Source organism: Phyllostomus discolor, chromosome X (assembly GCF_004126475.2).
Source record: "Phyllostomus discolor isolate MPI-MPIP mPhyDis1 chromosome X, mPhyDis1.pri.v3, whole genome shotgun sequence".
In the NCBI taxonomy this organism is placed as follows: Eukaryota; Metazoa; Chordata; class Mammalia; order Chiroptera; family Phyllostomidae; genus Phyllostomus; species Phyllostomus discolor.
In genome coordinates, this window is record NC_050198.1 from 64,248,185 (window position 1) to 64,264,695 (window position 16,511).

General features: G+C 36.6%; 1 long non-coding RNA gene across 1 annotated transcript; it reads left to right on the forward strand.

The window, feature by feature from the left end:
* The first annotated feature begins 204 nt into the window (after positions 1–204).
* On the forward strand, positions 205–9,346 carry LOC118498507. Its single transcript, XR_004900989.1, has 3 exons — positions 205–528; positions 9,113–9,122; positions 9,314–9,346. It is a non-coding gene; the product is annotated as an uncharacterized LOC118498507 (long non-coding RNA).
* Positions 9,347–16,511: the final 7,165 nt, after the last annotated feature.

The following is a 16,511-nucleotide window of genomic DNA, read 5'->3' on the forward strand; positions in this document are numbered from 1 at the left end:
GCTGCAAATCAAAGTGTTGCAGGTTCGATTCCCAGTCAGGGTACATGCCTGGGTTGCAGGCCATGACCCCCAGCAACCGCACACTGATGTTTCTCTCTCTCTCTCTTTCTCCTTCCCTTCCCTCTCTACAAATAAATAAATAAAATCTTTAAAAAAAATCCTGTGAAACCAACTTTACTAATACCCTCAATTTAAATGATAAGGGTCCAAGCATGAAATGAGTTTGTTCTCCAAAGTTTTATGGCCCTTTAGTTATCTGACCCTGACTCAGAATAAGCCTTCATAATTCTTTGAATGTTATCTATTGTTTGATCATTACTGCCTGAAGATGATTGATGAGTTTTACCTCTATTCTTATGCAAATTAAACCCAGTAAAAGCCCATTGAGGAACAGGCTCAAGGCCCTTCTCCTCTGAGAGACTGGCCACCTTTCCTCCCCAAGCAGATCATGTCTTGGTAGACTTATTCGCATCTGTGGCAGATGGAGCTGGGCTCTTTGGGCAGAACCCCCCCCCATACCTCCCACTAGTTGTCACTGTGCTCTCCATGTATGAGTCTGTCCCTATTTTACTTGTTAATTCAGTTTGTTCATTAGATTCCACATATGAGTGAAATCATATGGTATTTGTCTTTCTATGTCTGGCTTATTTTTCTCAGAATAGTGATTGTTATGTGGGTTCTTTTGTGGTTCCATATAAATATTTGAAATATTTCTTCTACTTCTGGGAAATATTTCATTGGAATCTTGATTGTAACTGTGTTGAATCCATAGATTGCTTTGGGAAGTATGGACATTTTACTGATGTTAATTCTTCCTTATCCATGAACGTGGTATGTGCTTCTACTTATATCTTCTTCAATGTCTTTTTTCAGTGCCTGATAATTTTCTGAATACAGATCTTTTACATTCTTGGTTAGGTTTATTCCCTGGTATGTTATTCTTTTTGAAGCAATTATGAATAGGATTGTGTTCTTAATTTCCCCTTCAGGTAGTTGGTTATAGGCATATAAATATGCAAATGATTTCTGGATATTAATTTTGTATCCTGCTACTTTTCTGAATTCATTTACCTTCTCATATTTTCTTGGTGGAATCTTAGGGATTCTCTGTGTACTTCAAATAATGATAGTTTTACTACTTCCTATCTAGTTTTGCTGCCTTTTATTTCTTCTTCAGGTCAGATTGCTATGAATAAGACTTCCAGTGCTATGTTGAATAAGAGAGGTGAAAGCTAACATCTCTGTGTTGTCCTCAATCTTATGGGGAACACCTGTAGTTTTTGCCCATTGAGTATGATGCTGGGAATGGGCTTGTCATATACGGCCTTTATTATGTTTAGGTATATTCCTTCCATTCCAACTTTGCTGAGAGTTTTTATCATAAATGTGGACTGGTTTTATCAAATGTTTTTTTTTTCTACATTTATTGATATGACCATATGGTGTATCACATTTATTGATTAGCGAATGTTGTAACAAACTTGCATCCCTGGAATAAACTCCACTTGATCATGGTATATAATCTTTTTGATGCATTGCTGTATTCTGTTTGCTAATATTTTGTTGAGGATATTAGCATCTATGTTCATCAGGGATGTTGGCCTACAATTTATTTTTCTTTATAGTGCCTTTATCTCATTTTGGAATTAAGATAATGCTGGCCTCACAAAATGAGTTTAGAAGCCTTCCCTCCTCTTAAATTTTATGAAATAGTTTAAGAAGGAGAAATGTTAATCCTCCCCAGAATGTTTGGTAAAATTCACCTGTGAAGCCATTCATTCTAGGGATTTTGTTTGTTGGGAGGATTTTGATTACCACTTAAATTTTACTAGCTGTAAATGAATGGATCAAAAAACTATGGTACATTTACACAATGGAATTCTATGCAGCAGAAAGAAAGAAGGAGCTCCTACCCTTTGCAACAGCATGGATGGAGCTGGAAAGCATTATGCTAAGCAAAACAAGCAAGGCAGTGAAAGACAAATACCACATGATATCACCTTTAACAGGAATCTAAACAACAAAACAAAACAAAACAAAAAAAACTAGCAAAATATAACCAAAGACACTGAAATAGGGGGTAGTCTGACAGTGACCAGAGGGGAGAGAAGAGGGAATTTCAGGGGGGGAATGGGTAGGGTTTACAGGAACAAATTTGGAGGACACATGGACAAAAACTAGGGGTAGGGGGTAATGGGGGGGAAGGGGGGAGGGTTGGGTGGGTGGGCTGGAATGGCAGTAGGGGGGAGAAAACTGTACTTGAACAATGATTAAAATAAAAAAAATTACTAGCTGTAATCTTTCTATTCAGATTCTCTCATTCTTTCTGATTTGGTTTGGGAAGATTGTATGTTTCTAGGAACTTTCCCAATTTCATCCAGGTTGTCTAGTTTGTTGGCATATAGTTGTTCATAACATTTACTTACAACCCTTTTTATTTCTTCGTGTCAGTAGTTATTTCTCCTCTATGGTTTCTGATTTTATTTATTTGGGTCCTTCTTTTTTTCTTAATGAGTCTAGTAAAAGATTTGTCAACCTTGTTTACCTTTTCAAAGAACCAACCCCTGTATTCATTGATCTCTGGTATTATTTTTTAGACTCTCTTTTGTTTGTTTTTGCTCTGATTTTTATTATTTTCTTCTGCATACTCACTTTGGGCTTTGGTAGTTGTTCTCTTTCAAGATCCTTTAAGTGTGAAGTTAAATTCTTTATTTTAGCTTTGTTGTTGTTGTTGTTGTTGTTGTTGTTTCAGATAGGTCTGTAATGCTATGAATTTCCCTCTGAGGATTGTTTTCCCAGTGTTCCGCAGACATTGGATTGTTGTGTCCTCATTTGCATTTGTTTCAAGGTATCTTTTGATTTCTACTTTGATATTGTTGTTGACCCATTCAATGTTTAATAACATGTTATTTAACTTCCATGTCTTCGTGTGTTTCTCCATGTTTCTTTTGTGATTGATTTCTACTTTCATAGCATTGTAGTCAGAAAAAATGCTGGATATGATTTCAATCTTCTCAAATTCACTGAGACTTGTTTTTTGTCCTAAAATGTTGTCTATCATAGAAATCGTTTCATGTGCACTTGAAACAGGTATATATTCTACTGTTTGAGGATGAAATGCTCTGAAGATATCAATTAAATCTATCTGACCTAGTGTGTCATTTTAGGCCACCATTTTCTTGTTGATTTTCTGTCTAGAAAATCTATCCATTGATGTCAATGAGGTGTTAAAACCCCCACCTATGACTCTATGTTCTCCTTTTATGTCCATCAAAATTTGTTTTACTTAGGTGCTCCCAGTTGGGTGCATAAATATTTACTAGGGTTATGTCCTCTTGTTGGATTGTTCCCTTTATTATTATGCAGTGTCCTTTTTGTCTCTTACTATAGTCTTGGTTTTAAAGTCTATTTCGTTGGACATAAGTACTGCTACCTCAGCTTTTTTTCCTTTCCACGTGCATGAAATATCTTTTCCCATCCTTTTACTTTTAGTTTGTGTATATTTTTGATCTGTGGTGAGTCTCTTGGAGGCAGCATATATGTGTGTCTTGTTTTCTTATCCATTCAGCTACCTTATGCCTTTTGGTTAGAGCATTGAAACTATTTACATTTAAGGTGATTACTGATAGATATGTATTTAGTACCATTTTCTTGTTAGATTATTTTTCTGTTTTCTTTTCTTTCTGTTTCCTAGTTATTCTTCTTCTTAAAGCCAACCCTTAATATGTGTTGCAGTACTTCTTTGGTTTTAAACAACTAAATTCTTTCAGCTTTTACTTGTCTGGGATGTTCCTTATTTCTCCTTTGATTTTCAATGATAGCCTTGTTGGGTAAAGTACATTAGTTGTAGGTCCTTGCTTTTCATCAACTTGAATATTTCATATCACTCACTTATGGCCTGAAGTGTGAGTCTTGAGAAATCAGATGAAAGTCTAACTGGTGCTTCCTTTACCTAACTATCTGCTTTTCTCATGTGAATTTTAGGATTCTTTCTCCTATCTTTAAACCTTTTCATTTACTTATGATGTGTCTTGGGATAGGCCTCTTTGGGTCATACGTGTTTGGGACTCTCTGAACCTCCTGGACTTCTCTCACTTTTCCTTCACCTGGTTAGGGATATTTTTGGTCATTATTTCTTCAAATAATTTCTCAATCACTTGCTCACTCTCTTCTCCTTCTGGTATTCCCATGATGCATATGTTGTTATACTGCATGTTGTCCAAAATGATTCTAAAGCTCTCCTCATTTTTATAAATTCTTCCTTCTTTTTGCTGTTCTGCATGAATTTTTTTTTCCTCCCTTCTCTTTCAAATCACTGGTGTGGTCCTATGCTTCATCTAACCTACTGTTTATTCTTTCTAGTGTATTATTTACTTTAGATATGGCATTATTTATTTCTCACTGGTCTTTTTCATAGTTTATGTCTTTTTCCATGCTTTTGAGTATCCTTATAGTCATTACTCTAAACTCTCTACCTGACAAATTGCTTGCCTCCATTTCATCTAGTTTATCTTCTGGATAATTCTCTTTTTTTTTTTTTTTTTTGGGGGGGGGGGTCCATTTCTTTGTCTTCCCATTTTGGCTACTTCTTTATATTTTCCACCTCAGTTATTAAACTGGTCAGTGATATCGTTTCAAACTGCAATAAGCAGTCAGGCTTAAGCATCACAGGGTGGATAAGAGTAATTTCCATAGGCAGGGCTATTGCTTCCCCTCAGGCTGATGCCACTTGGTGAAGAGTTATCTGCCTGAGAAAGATGGCTTATGCAGTATGTGGAATGATTCAGCACAGGGATCCTGGTGACTATTCCTTCAATTCTCTCCCCAGAGCTACAAGTTACAGACCCTCTTCAAGCATCTGTAGTCTACTCTGCCCTTCCTCTGCTGGACCCTGGGGTAAGTGGCTGCAAATGAAATTTTGTACATCAGCCCTTTAAGAGGCTCTCTGTTTCTCAAGCCATCTCTCCTTGGCTGATAGAAAACCTGCTCCTTTTTATAGTTGGATGTTATCTGGGTTCCTTTCTGCCTCTGGCACTGTAGGCTGGGGAGCCCAGCTTGGGTTTAGACCAACACTTCACAGGGGGATCCCTAAGCTGCTGAAATATTCATGTGGCAGAACTTCAGCTGCCACATGTGAACCCAACCAGCCCTCTTGTGCTTCCTCCACACTCCGTACCAGCCTCATTGTGGTGAACTATTTTTTTCTGTCTGTCCTTTGTTATAAGGCTTCCCTGTAGCTCATGTTCAGTTGGTTATGCTGGATGACTTCTGTACAATTTAGTTATAAGTCCAGATGGATCCTGGAAGGGGGTTAGTGTAGCTTCCACTTACTCCTCTGCCATCGTGTATCTCCTATAATATTTTTATTTTAAATGTAATGTTGTATATTAACTGTAATGTGCCAAAATGAAGGTTTTTCATGAGTATTTAATTAGCCTAAGTGACAAAGATTTCACACAGAGAAGCCAGGCTCAGCAACTGCTTCCATGAATTATAGTTTTTACAAAAACAAAACAGTCTTGTTTTCTTTTCTCTGGTTTCTAGCAAAACTTGCTTCTCTCCCTGGGGATTTTCAAACTGACCACCATAGGGCACATAGCATTTAAAATGTAAAATTACAGCTTAATATTTCTTTGAAGATAGTATGAGGTAAAAAAAATAAAAAGTTAAACATCATGAGGTATTTCATGTCCTGTATAGAAGAAAATGATATTACCAGTTAAGAGCTAAAAGTCTATAAAATTTATTTTATTTCTAGAAAATACTGTCTAATTCATTGGTGCTATTTAAGATAAATGATAACTCAAGGGTGAATCATCTCCTGATGAATTCACTATGTTATTGAATGTTGGTTGTTTTCTTCTGCTGTTTCACTTTCTACTCCTTTCTTTTGCCTCTTTTTGGTTATGTCCTAGGGCATAGTTTATATTTAGCTGCTACACATATATACCATCATACCGGTTGCTAAAATAATGATATACTTCATACTAGTTCCTGAATGGCTGCTGTTTTGCCCACTGCTCAAGCACCACCTCACTTCCCTGAGGACGTTTACCTTTCTTTCACAGCTCCCGTCATTTGTGGAACCCTGTGAATAAAAGGTTAGGGCCTGATAAATTTTGGTATTGCAGTTGTTATTCCAGGACCCTTTTTCCAGTGATATGGCTGACTTCTATTCTGATGAGGTGGTATCTGTGCTTTCCAAGTTGCTACATATTTTTTGAGACTCTGTTTTCCTACCTCTCCAGATTTAAAAGAGGCTGATAAGAGATGGTCCCAAGCAATATTTATTTTCAATGTTCCCACTTGACATTGGAATAACTTCCCCTGATTCCCACCTTCTTGCTTGCTATGCCTTAGCTCTACCACTCTACCTAGTGAATCATACCTATAGTGTGCTCAAATATCTGACTAATTTACTTGGATTACAGTGATATTGGTTGATAATGTCTGAATGTATTGTTCTCAGGATTATTTGAATTTCAGCAGATAACTCATGGAAAAATAACATTTTAGTACAAATTAATAATTATAACCATCTTCCATTTTATATTTACTGAAGGCCAAGGAATATAGCAGTTGCTTTAGCTGTACTAAGTCTAATTCTTATAATCTGCAGTTTGTAGATGAGAAAACTGAGTTTCAAGAACCTAAGTTGGTTGCCTAAAATCACTGTGAGAGTGACAATCAATATTAGGATTTAAAATCAGGTCTGTCTGTCTCTGAAACTCATGTTCATATATCACCACAACACCCAATAGCAGAATGTGGGGCTCAGCAGCATGATGGAAAGAAAGGGGTTTTAATGATTAAGGCTGAGCAAGAGTAATAATACCAGTAATTCTACCCTTTATATTAGATGATTAAAGGGGTGCCTCCTTTGCCTCCATCTAAGAGCACACTTAGGCTGAATTGGAATCCAAACATTTTAAGAAAAAAAACAAACAAACAGTGTTTGTCTGTGGGAGGCCTCTACCCACGGAGCCCTCATAGCTGCCGCAGATAAGAATAAGTCTACCAAGACATGATGTGTTTGGGGAGGAAAGATGGCCAATCTCTCAGAGGAGGAAGGCCTTTAGCCTATTCCTCAATGGGCTTTTGTTGGGTTTCATTTTCATCAATCTTTGTCAGGCACTAATGATCATACAATAGATAGTAACATTCAAAGAACTAGGAGGGCTTATTCTGAGTCAGGGTCAAATAGATAGAGTGACACCAAAGGGTCATAAAACTGGGAAACAAACTCATTTTATGCTTGGACCTTTATCATTTAAACTGAGGGCATTCTTAGCAAAGCAGGTTTCACAGAATTTTATGCATTCTTTCTTAGGCCTGATCACCCCTGAAACCACCCATTCCAGCATAGGGCCACACACACCTCCAGCATTGTTCCAGGCCTAAGTCAGGCAGGGGAAGTAAGGCAGCTAAGGGATTAGGAAACTTTTTACAGATAGAATGACTCAGTTTATGATGAAGCTGAGAGGTGAGGCTTCATCACACCTTTTCTGTCATCCCATAAATCCTTCCTGGATGGCCCCTTCATGATGATTGTGCCTGTTTTAGGTTGTCCCTCCTTTGAATAATCTTACCCTTCATTGACTAACCAGTCATCCACCTGGGGCCAAACAAGGTGAAGTAAATGGGGCAGAGGCTGCATCCCTGCCAGGAGGATAAGCTTTGTCCCCTTAGTGGCTTATGGTTCCAAGGTCTTTTTACTCAGCCTTAGTCACAGGGGTTATAGCTTCTGAAACCAGGTAGAACAATTCCCAACATTTGTCACTTAATCACAAAATCATAACCTTATATTTGGAAGACACTTTAAAAATAATCTAACTTCTTTAACAAATTGACTATGACAGATGTCCTTAACATCATCCTGACTATTTTCAGTGATGAGATACTTTCTCCCTCACAAGATAATCCATTCTAGAAACAGAAGTGTGAGAACTTGACTAACAGCATGATGGTCTGGAAGAATACAGAAGATCAAATACTAGGAGCTTCATTTTTACCTCCACCAACTAAAAAGCAGGCCCTCATATCATTTGTATCTTATGTTGATGAAGCTGTGAATTTTGGATGTATGACACCACAAGATTGGCTACCTACCAGTCAATATAAATACCTGTCTCTCAAGTGTACCACAAATGAAACTATTATAAGTGGCAGAAGATACCAGATTTAAAACACACTCACTAGTGGAACTGCTCATGACTGATGAAGAATGTGATGCTTAAAAAGTTAACAAGCTGTGCACTCTCAACAACTTGTTTTCACAACACAGTGGTTACATTATATATATGGGCAGCTCAACTAACTGCCAAAAATGTTTGGCCCTTTTTCCATTGGTAAAACCAACTTAGTTTCAGCTCCAGCTTGCAAATGTATGTGTTAATGTTTGTGCTAATTAGATCAATGGAAACTTTCCATCCAATGATTGTATTGATAAAAAATAAATTTGGTATAATAAAGGAAAATATGATAAAAAAGTCATGATTGAAACTGCAAAGGAGTTCTAGAAGTAACTATTTGCTAAATCCATAAAAAGGGAAGAGAGAGTAGAGATAACACCTACTCTAGTAGTTCTTACTAGTAACACCAATGTGATGATTGCATACAGTGGCAATCTGGCCAACTTTATTCATCAGCAAGCTTTAAGAGACAAACTGATTAGAGTTCTGGCCAACATGGAGGTGTAGGTAGAAATGTTTCACTTCCTTACACAACCAAAGGAAGGACAACAACCAATCTAAAAACAAAACAAAACAAACAAACAAACAAACAAACAACAACCAGAAGTGCCAGAAAATCAAACTGCACAGAACTCTGGCAACCAAGAAGTTAAAGAAACATTCACTCAGGCTGGTAGGAGTGACAGAGACAGGAGATGGGCAGCCAAATGGAGAGTTTGAGTGGCAAGGCGGTGGACTGCGCAGGTAAGGCGGGGCTAGCTGAGAAGACTCACAGCAAGGTGGTGGACTGCATGGGCAGGGAAAGGCTGGCTAAACAGGAAACTAAAGCCTCAAAGCTAGCTGTGAACTACTGTGAGGGTTGCCATGGTAGGAGAAACTCTCAGTCTCACACAAGAGAGTTCCTTGGAATGTGGGGCTAGAGCAAAGCAAGTGAGCAGCATTGTTCCCTTTCTGACCCTCACTCCCCCAAAGACAGCACCACAACACAGCAAAGAGGTGGCCTGGCCATGCAAATAACTTAGGATCTGCCCCTTTACAACATAGCAGGTGTGCCCAGACAAAGAAATATGGCCTAAATGAAAGAACAGAGCAAAGATCCAGAAAAAGAGCTAAGTGACAAGGAGATAGCCAACCTATCTGATTCAGAGTTCAAAAAACTGGTAATCAGGATGCTCACAGAACTGACTGAGCATGGTCAGAAAATGAAGGAAGAAATAAAGTTTACCCAAAGTGAAATAAAGTAAAATATACAGGGAACCAACAGTGAAGGGAAGGAAGCCGGGACTCAAATCAATGATGTGGAACAAAAGGAAGAAATAAATATCCCACTAGAACAGAATGAAGAAACAATAATTTAAAAAAAAAAATTAGGAGAGGCTTAGGAACCTCTGGGGCGGCTATACACATTCCAATATCCAAATCATAGGGGTGCCAAAAGTAGAACAAGAGAAAGAAGTTGAAAATTATTTGAACAAATAGTGAAGGAAAACTTCCCCAATCTGGTGAAGGAAATAGACTTCCAGGAAGCTCAGGAAGCTCAGAGAGTCCCAAATAAATTGGGCTCGAGGAGGAACACACCAAGTCACATCATAATTAAGTTATCCAATATTAATGATAAAGACAGAATCTTAAAAACAGCAGGAGAGAGTTACCTGCTAAAGAGTGCCCATAAGACTATCAGCAGATTTTTCAAGAGAAACCTTACAGGCAAGAAGGATCTGGAGAGAAATATCTGAAGTCATGAAAGGCAAGGACCTACATCCAAGATTACTCTATCCAGCAAAGCTATCATTTAGAATAGAATGACAGATAAAGTGCTTTCTGAACCAAGTTCAAGGAGTTCATCATCACCAAGACTTTATTTTATGAAATGTGCAAAGGACTTATCTAAGAAATGTAAGATCAAAAACTATGAACAGTAAAATGACAACAAACTCACAACTATCAACAACTGAACTTAAAAACAAAAACAAAAACAAAAACCAAGCAAACAACTAGAATAGGAACAGAACCAGAGAAGTGGAGAACATGGCTTTCCATGTGTGTGGCAAGGATGGGGGAAAATTTACAAGGAATAAGAAGCATAATTGATAGGCATAAAATAGACAGGGAGAGGTAAAGAATGGTATAGGAAACAGAGAAGACAAGGGACTTATATGTATAACCCATGGACATGAAGTAAGGGAGGGGGGATGCTGGAGGATTGGGGAGTGCAGGGTGGAAGGAGGATAAAGGGGAGAAAATAAAATTGGGAAAATTGTAAAAGCATAATCAATAAAATATACTTTAAAAAAGACACAGACTGATTAAACTTAAGTTTGATACCTGCTTATCTGGTAATTGGGTAGTCATTGGTGTTCCCAACAAAGGAGCAGTCTTCAGAGAGGGTAAACGCCTCTGAAGTGATTAGTGGGTCTCTGTCATTGATCACATCACAGAGAGGTGTAGTCCTAGCTTTTATATTGATGGCATAGCTTTTGAAGTTGGTGAATCAATATAACACAACACACTGAATGTTTCAGATGATTTTCTCCCCTGTGAGGAATATTTGCCTCCTCTCAAGGACCATGTTTGAGGGTTACTCTTTTCTGTTTCTTCTGACTTGATGTACCTGATCTTGGGTGAATGGCTGAAGGACCATTCCCCCACTAAGACTGGTAACACATAAAATGGGTAGTAAAGGAGTTTCTTAATTTCTGTCACCAAAGTTTGGTTTCTTTGGAGGCAATTAAATATACTTTAGCTTCTGCTCTTCAGGTACAGACTGCACTAAGGATCATCTAGAATAGGTTCAAATATTTTGAAGAAGAATCCAGCCAGTGACTTACTATATGGAGAGATTTGCATTCTGTGCTTGAGAGTGAAGAGCACATATCAATTTCTCATCTTCACTAAGAACTTATTAAGAGGTGTAATATACCAAGACTCTATTCTGAATGTCATCACTCAATGATTGCATATCACACTGCTTCAGGTGAGTCTCCTACTGGTCAAATCATCTTAAACTGACTGAGGGGTCTGTTAATAGAGGCATTTGGTTAAAAAATAGAAAGGTAAAATAATGAGCATGACTTGCCTCTTAGCATAGTCAAAAACACATTTATCTTTAAAGACTGAAACACCATAAACTGGTCCATTGTCTGCTGATAAACCCTAACCAGATCCTAATTCAAATATAGCTCCTTCTGGACATAAGGATTTCAATCTTATATATTTTAATGTATGGATTCAGATGCATGCAAAATGACCAGGTCCCATGAACAACAGTGTAAGTGTGGGCAAGCCTGGTGGTGTTGGAGGTAGTCTGCATATCACTATATAACCTAATATTTCAGGTAACTATTTCATTTCAAGGCTACTGGAATTATTTAAGGTGAAATGATACTTGCATTGTGATAAAATTTAAGGACTATCATGAAAAGCTTTCCATTCTCTCTTTCCATCTTAACCAATCTGAAATCTCATGCTTACAATCTATTCCTTTTAAAAATAAATCACTGTCATCTTAAGTCTTTGTGAAATGTGAATATTTCATCTGTTCATTTTAACACAGCAGATTTTTGGATAACATCTTTTCATTCAACTTTGTTTCATTATAATATTGATGAGATACCATAGGAGCTTAACTCTTATTTATATCAATTAGCCTATATAATTTAGCCTGAAATTGGTTTCATTATATGTCATTTTGCTTAAGGTCGCAGAATCCATCAATGGCATTAAGTGAGGACTTACTATATATAAAACATCAGCATGGCTTCATTTTTCACTCATTTTTGTTGACAAGTAATTGTGTACCTATTATAGGCCAGAAAGTATGCCAGGTGCTGCAGAATACATATAAATGAAGAAGATATAGACACTACTTCTAAGTAGTAAAAACACAGTGAAAATGAGACATGTATATGTGTATCTATAATGAAACATTGACATCAGCCTTGGCCAGGTTGCTCAGATGGTTGGGGTGAACCCCATACACCAAAAGGTTATGGGTTCCGTTCTCTGTCAGGGCACATGCATATTTAAATCATAATCATATCCTTTGGTGAGAGTACAAAAAATTGAAATCAATAAATACTATAAGAGAAAATTATAAGTGTGATACTAAAACTTTAGTGGGGCATTCAGTTGGTAAGATGATTCAGTCTTTTGTTTTATCATTCTTTAAAATAAACATTTATAAAAGACTTGTTATGCTGGGTTCAAAGTAGATATATTTGAAAGACATGGCTCTTGTTCTTGAGAGGCTTCTTAGAGGCAGTCAGTAAACAAATAAACAAATGAAAACAATAAAGTAAATAAATAACAAGCTATGTGGAGTGAGCTTTGGAATACAAATGAAGGTAATCTCAGCTAGTCCAAGATCAGTTGAAGGTGGACCTTTTGGTGGGGGGAAGCTTTATGAAGGAAGAAAGTCTAGGGCTGAGAACTCAAGGAGAGGGATAAATAAAAGTCACTACAGAAAGAGATGACAGTTGATTCAAAGGGACAGAGGTATGGGGAATCCAGGAAATAAAAGAGCTCTACATGAAGCAACAGAGGTGATCAAGCTTAAGATAATGAAAGCCCTTGGACTTTTTCCTGAAAGAGAGTTCAAAAGAGTTTAATGACTAGGGAGAAATCCAGTCCTGAAGACATCAGTATAGTTGTGAATTGGGAAGATGGGGATAGAAAGAAGGAAATAAAGAGAGAGTGAGAGAAAACAAGAGACTGAGAAAAAGGAAAGATTGAAAACAAGAGATATAAGGAGGGCAAGTCTTCGGGTCATGCTGTGGTGGAGTTCCCCATTCGAAGAAGCAATAGAGAGCAATGAGAACCTAAAAGTTCATTTATTTATTCATTTATTAAGTAAAACAAAAATGTAATAAGTTACTAGAAAATGCTAAACACTATTCTTTTTCTCCATCAATACTAATATTCTTAATTAATTTATAGCTGGCATACAACCTTATGTTGGTTATATTAGTTTCATGTTTACAATATAGTGATTTGACACTTTTACAACTTACAGTGTGATCACCCCACTAATTCTAATAACCATCTGTCACCATGTAAACTTGTTAAAATGTTAACTATATTCCCCTTCCCCTTTTCATTCATCTCCTCAACCCCGACCTTGTGGTAACCATTCCTTTGGTCTCTGTTTCTATGAGTATGTTCTTGTTTTGTTTGTTTGTTTGCTTTGCTTTAGATTCCACATACAAATAAAACCAAACAGTATTTGTCTTTCTCTGCATGACTTATTTTACTTAGCATAATACCCACTGGGTTCATACATGTTGTCTCAAATATAAAGATTTAATTCTCTTTTGTTGCTGCATAATATTCCATTTTACATACAGCACAACTTTGTTATCCGTTTTTCTATCTATGGACACCTAGGTTGCTTCCATATCTTGGTTATTTCAAATTATGCTGCAATAACATAGAGTTACATATATCTTTTCTAGTTAGAGTTTCACTTCAGACAAACACTCAGAAGAGGAATGGTTAGGTCATATGGTATAACTATTTTTATTCTTTTGAGGTATCTCCATACTGTTTTTTATAGAGGTTGCAGCAGTTTGCCATCCCACAAACAGTGCAAAAGAGTTTCCTTTTCTCCATATCCTTGCCAACACATGTTATTTGTTAAGTTTTTGATAATAGCCATTCTGATTAGTATGAGTTGTAATCTCACTGTGGTTAGGACTTGCATTTACCTGATGATTAGTGATGTTGAGCATCTTTTCATGACTTGGCTATTTGTATGTCTTCTTTTCATGCCTTCTACCCATTTTTCAATCAGACTATTTTTTATTGAGTTGTATGAATTCTTAGATACTTTGGACTTCAACCTCTTACTGGATATAACTTTTAAGAACATATTCTCCCAGTCAGTAGGTTGCCTATTGTTAAAAGTCTCCTTCCCTGTGCACAAACTTTTTAGTTTGATTTAGTCATTTTCACTTCTTTTGCTGAAGGGAATGTATCCAAAAAGATATTTCTCAGACTGATGCCAAATAATTTACTTCCTATGTTTGCTTATAGGAGTTTATGGTCAGGCCTTACATTTATGTCTTTAACATATTCTGTGTTTAGTTTTGTATATGGTGTAAGAGAGTGGTCCAGTTTCATTTTCTTTTTGCATATATCTGTACAATTTTCCCAACACCATTTGTTGAAGAGACTGTCATTACTCCAATGTATATTTTTACATTGAAAATGTAAAACAAATATTTACATATTTTTGTCATAGATTATTTTCCCATATAAGTGAAAGTTTATTTCTGGGATGCCTATTTTGTTCCATTGACCAATGTGTTTGTTTTGGGGTCAGTACCATGCTGCTTTGATTATTATAGCTTTGTAGTATGGTTTGAGATCAGGGAGCATAATACCTCCAACTTTGTTCTTCTTCCTTAAGATTACTTTCACTATTTTGGGTCTTTTGTGGCTCCATATAAATTTTAGGATTATTTGTTCTAGTTCTAAGAAAACTGAAAGCACATTTAAAGATGGTGACACAGATTTTATTCAAGGCCAGAGCAATACATATAGAGACTACTGCTATGGAATTTTATTAGGCTGGTAGTGGGAAAAGATCAGATTCAACTCCAAATATATCTTGGGCAAGTGGGAATTTTTAGCCAAGGAGTGGGGTGGGGGTACTAGAGTTAATAATAAACATCAAAGTTAAGAAGGGATTCTGGCTAATCCAAACTAACAGGATTCTTGCTCAAGATAATCCAAGGTGATCAGGCATCACCTGGGAAATAATGGAGAATAAGAAACCTGATCAGGTATTGAGGGTGATCAGATATTGAAGGTGGGGGTTCTGGTTTAACTGACTTATCAGAGTTGTTTCTGAAACTGAACTTTACAGGGAAATGCACAAATGGGACTGGAACATGTTTCAGGAGTCTGACTAAAGGTTGGCCAAGCAAACAATCTTTATCCATACTTTTCCAATGGGTCAAAGCCCATTGGAACTTTTTTATTGAGTTAGGAAATGTAAGAACTGTTCCAGAGTTTAAAAAGTTTTTAGGAACTTATCTAGGTTAAGGAAACATGACAACTAAATTCAACAAGGTATCAAATTGGCTCTTGGACCAGAAAAGAATAAAACAAAAATCAATGGGACTATTGGTGGAATTTGAATAAGGTTCTACATTATGTGGTAGAATTTTATCAATATCAATTTTCTAGTTTTATAAGCATATTGTTATGCAAAAATTTTAACATTTAGGAAGCTAGATAAAAGGTATATAAATTTTATTTTATTAATCTTGTTTTTGTAACTTTTTAAAGTCTGAAATGACCTCAATATAAAAACAATAAAATAAAAATTTAATTTATTAATAAAGTAGGTCTCAGATATGTGTTCTTACAAAAATAATTTAAAAAATAAATGTAACTTAGTGCCAAAAGGAAAATTACTGATGCATCAATTAACTGTTAAAGTTGTGAGAAGCAGCATAACTTGTCTAAGGTTGCACAGACCTTAAACCTTGTTCTCCAAACACTGTGGTGCTCTTTTTAATACCACATCCTACTTCATGGCTACTTCTCTAAAAGTCTGAGGCCACTTGAATGAGTCAGCTATTTACATTTTACATCTTTTTCAGAGATCAGGGAGGATGGTGATAGCAACATATATTTACCCTGAAGAGAAAAAAGATCAATGCTTTGCCCTGGAAAGTGGATGTTAATTCCTGTTTAAAGATGAATACCCTCAGAAGTGGTTACATGTGAAGGTTTCCAAAAAATTAGGAATTATATTGATGAAAGAACCTTAATTACAATTCAAAAAAATCTAATAATTGCTAAAGTTCAAAGAATGAACTGAAAAGTCATAGAGTAAATAAAAAGATTATAAAAGAATAATAGTAGCCATAGACTGTGGCTTAAATGAGTAGTCTTTACGCCACTCAATGATTTTTAAATTTAATATTTATTGTATTTTTCCTATTACCATTTAGTTTCCTCATACTCCACTCCCTCCAGCAATTACTTCACTGTTGTCCATAAATCCTTTTACCTTTTTGCTCGGTCGCTCCATATCATAAACTCATCCCAACCAACTAGCTGTCATCTCCTCTCTATATATGAGTCTGTCTCTGTTTTGCTTTTTTTTAAGATTTCATTTATTTATTTTTAGAGAGAGAAGGGAGAAAGAGAGAGAGAGAGAGAGAGAAACATCAATGTGTGGCTGCTGGGGGCCATGGTCTGCAACCCAGGCATGTGCCCTGACCAGGAGTCGAACCTGCAGCACTTTGGTTCGCAGCCCATGCTCAATCCACTGAGCTATGCCAGCCAGGGCTTTGTTTTGCTATTTAG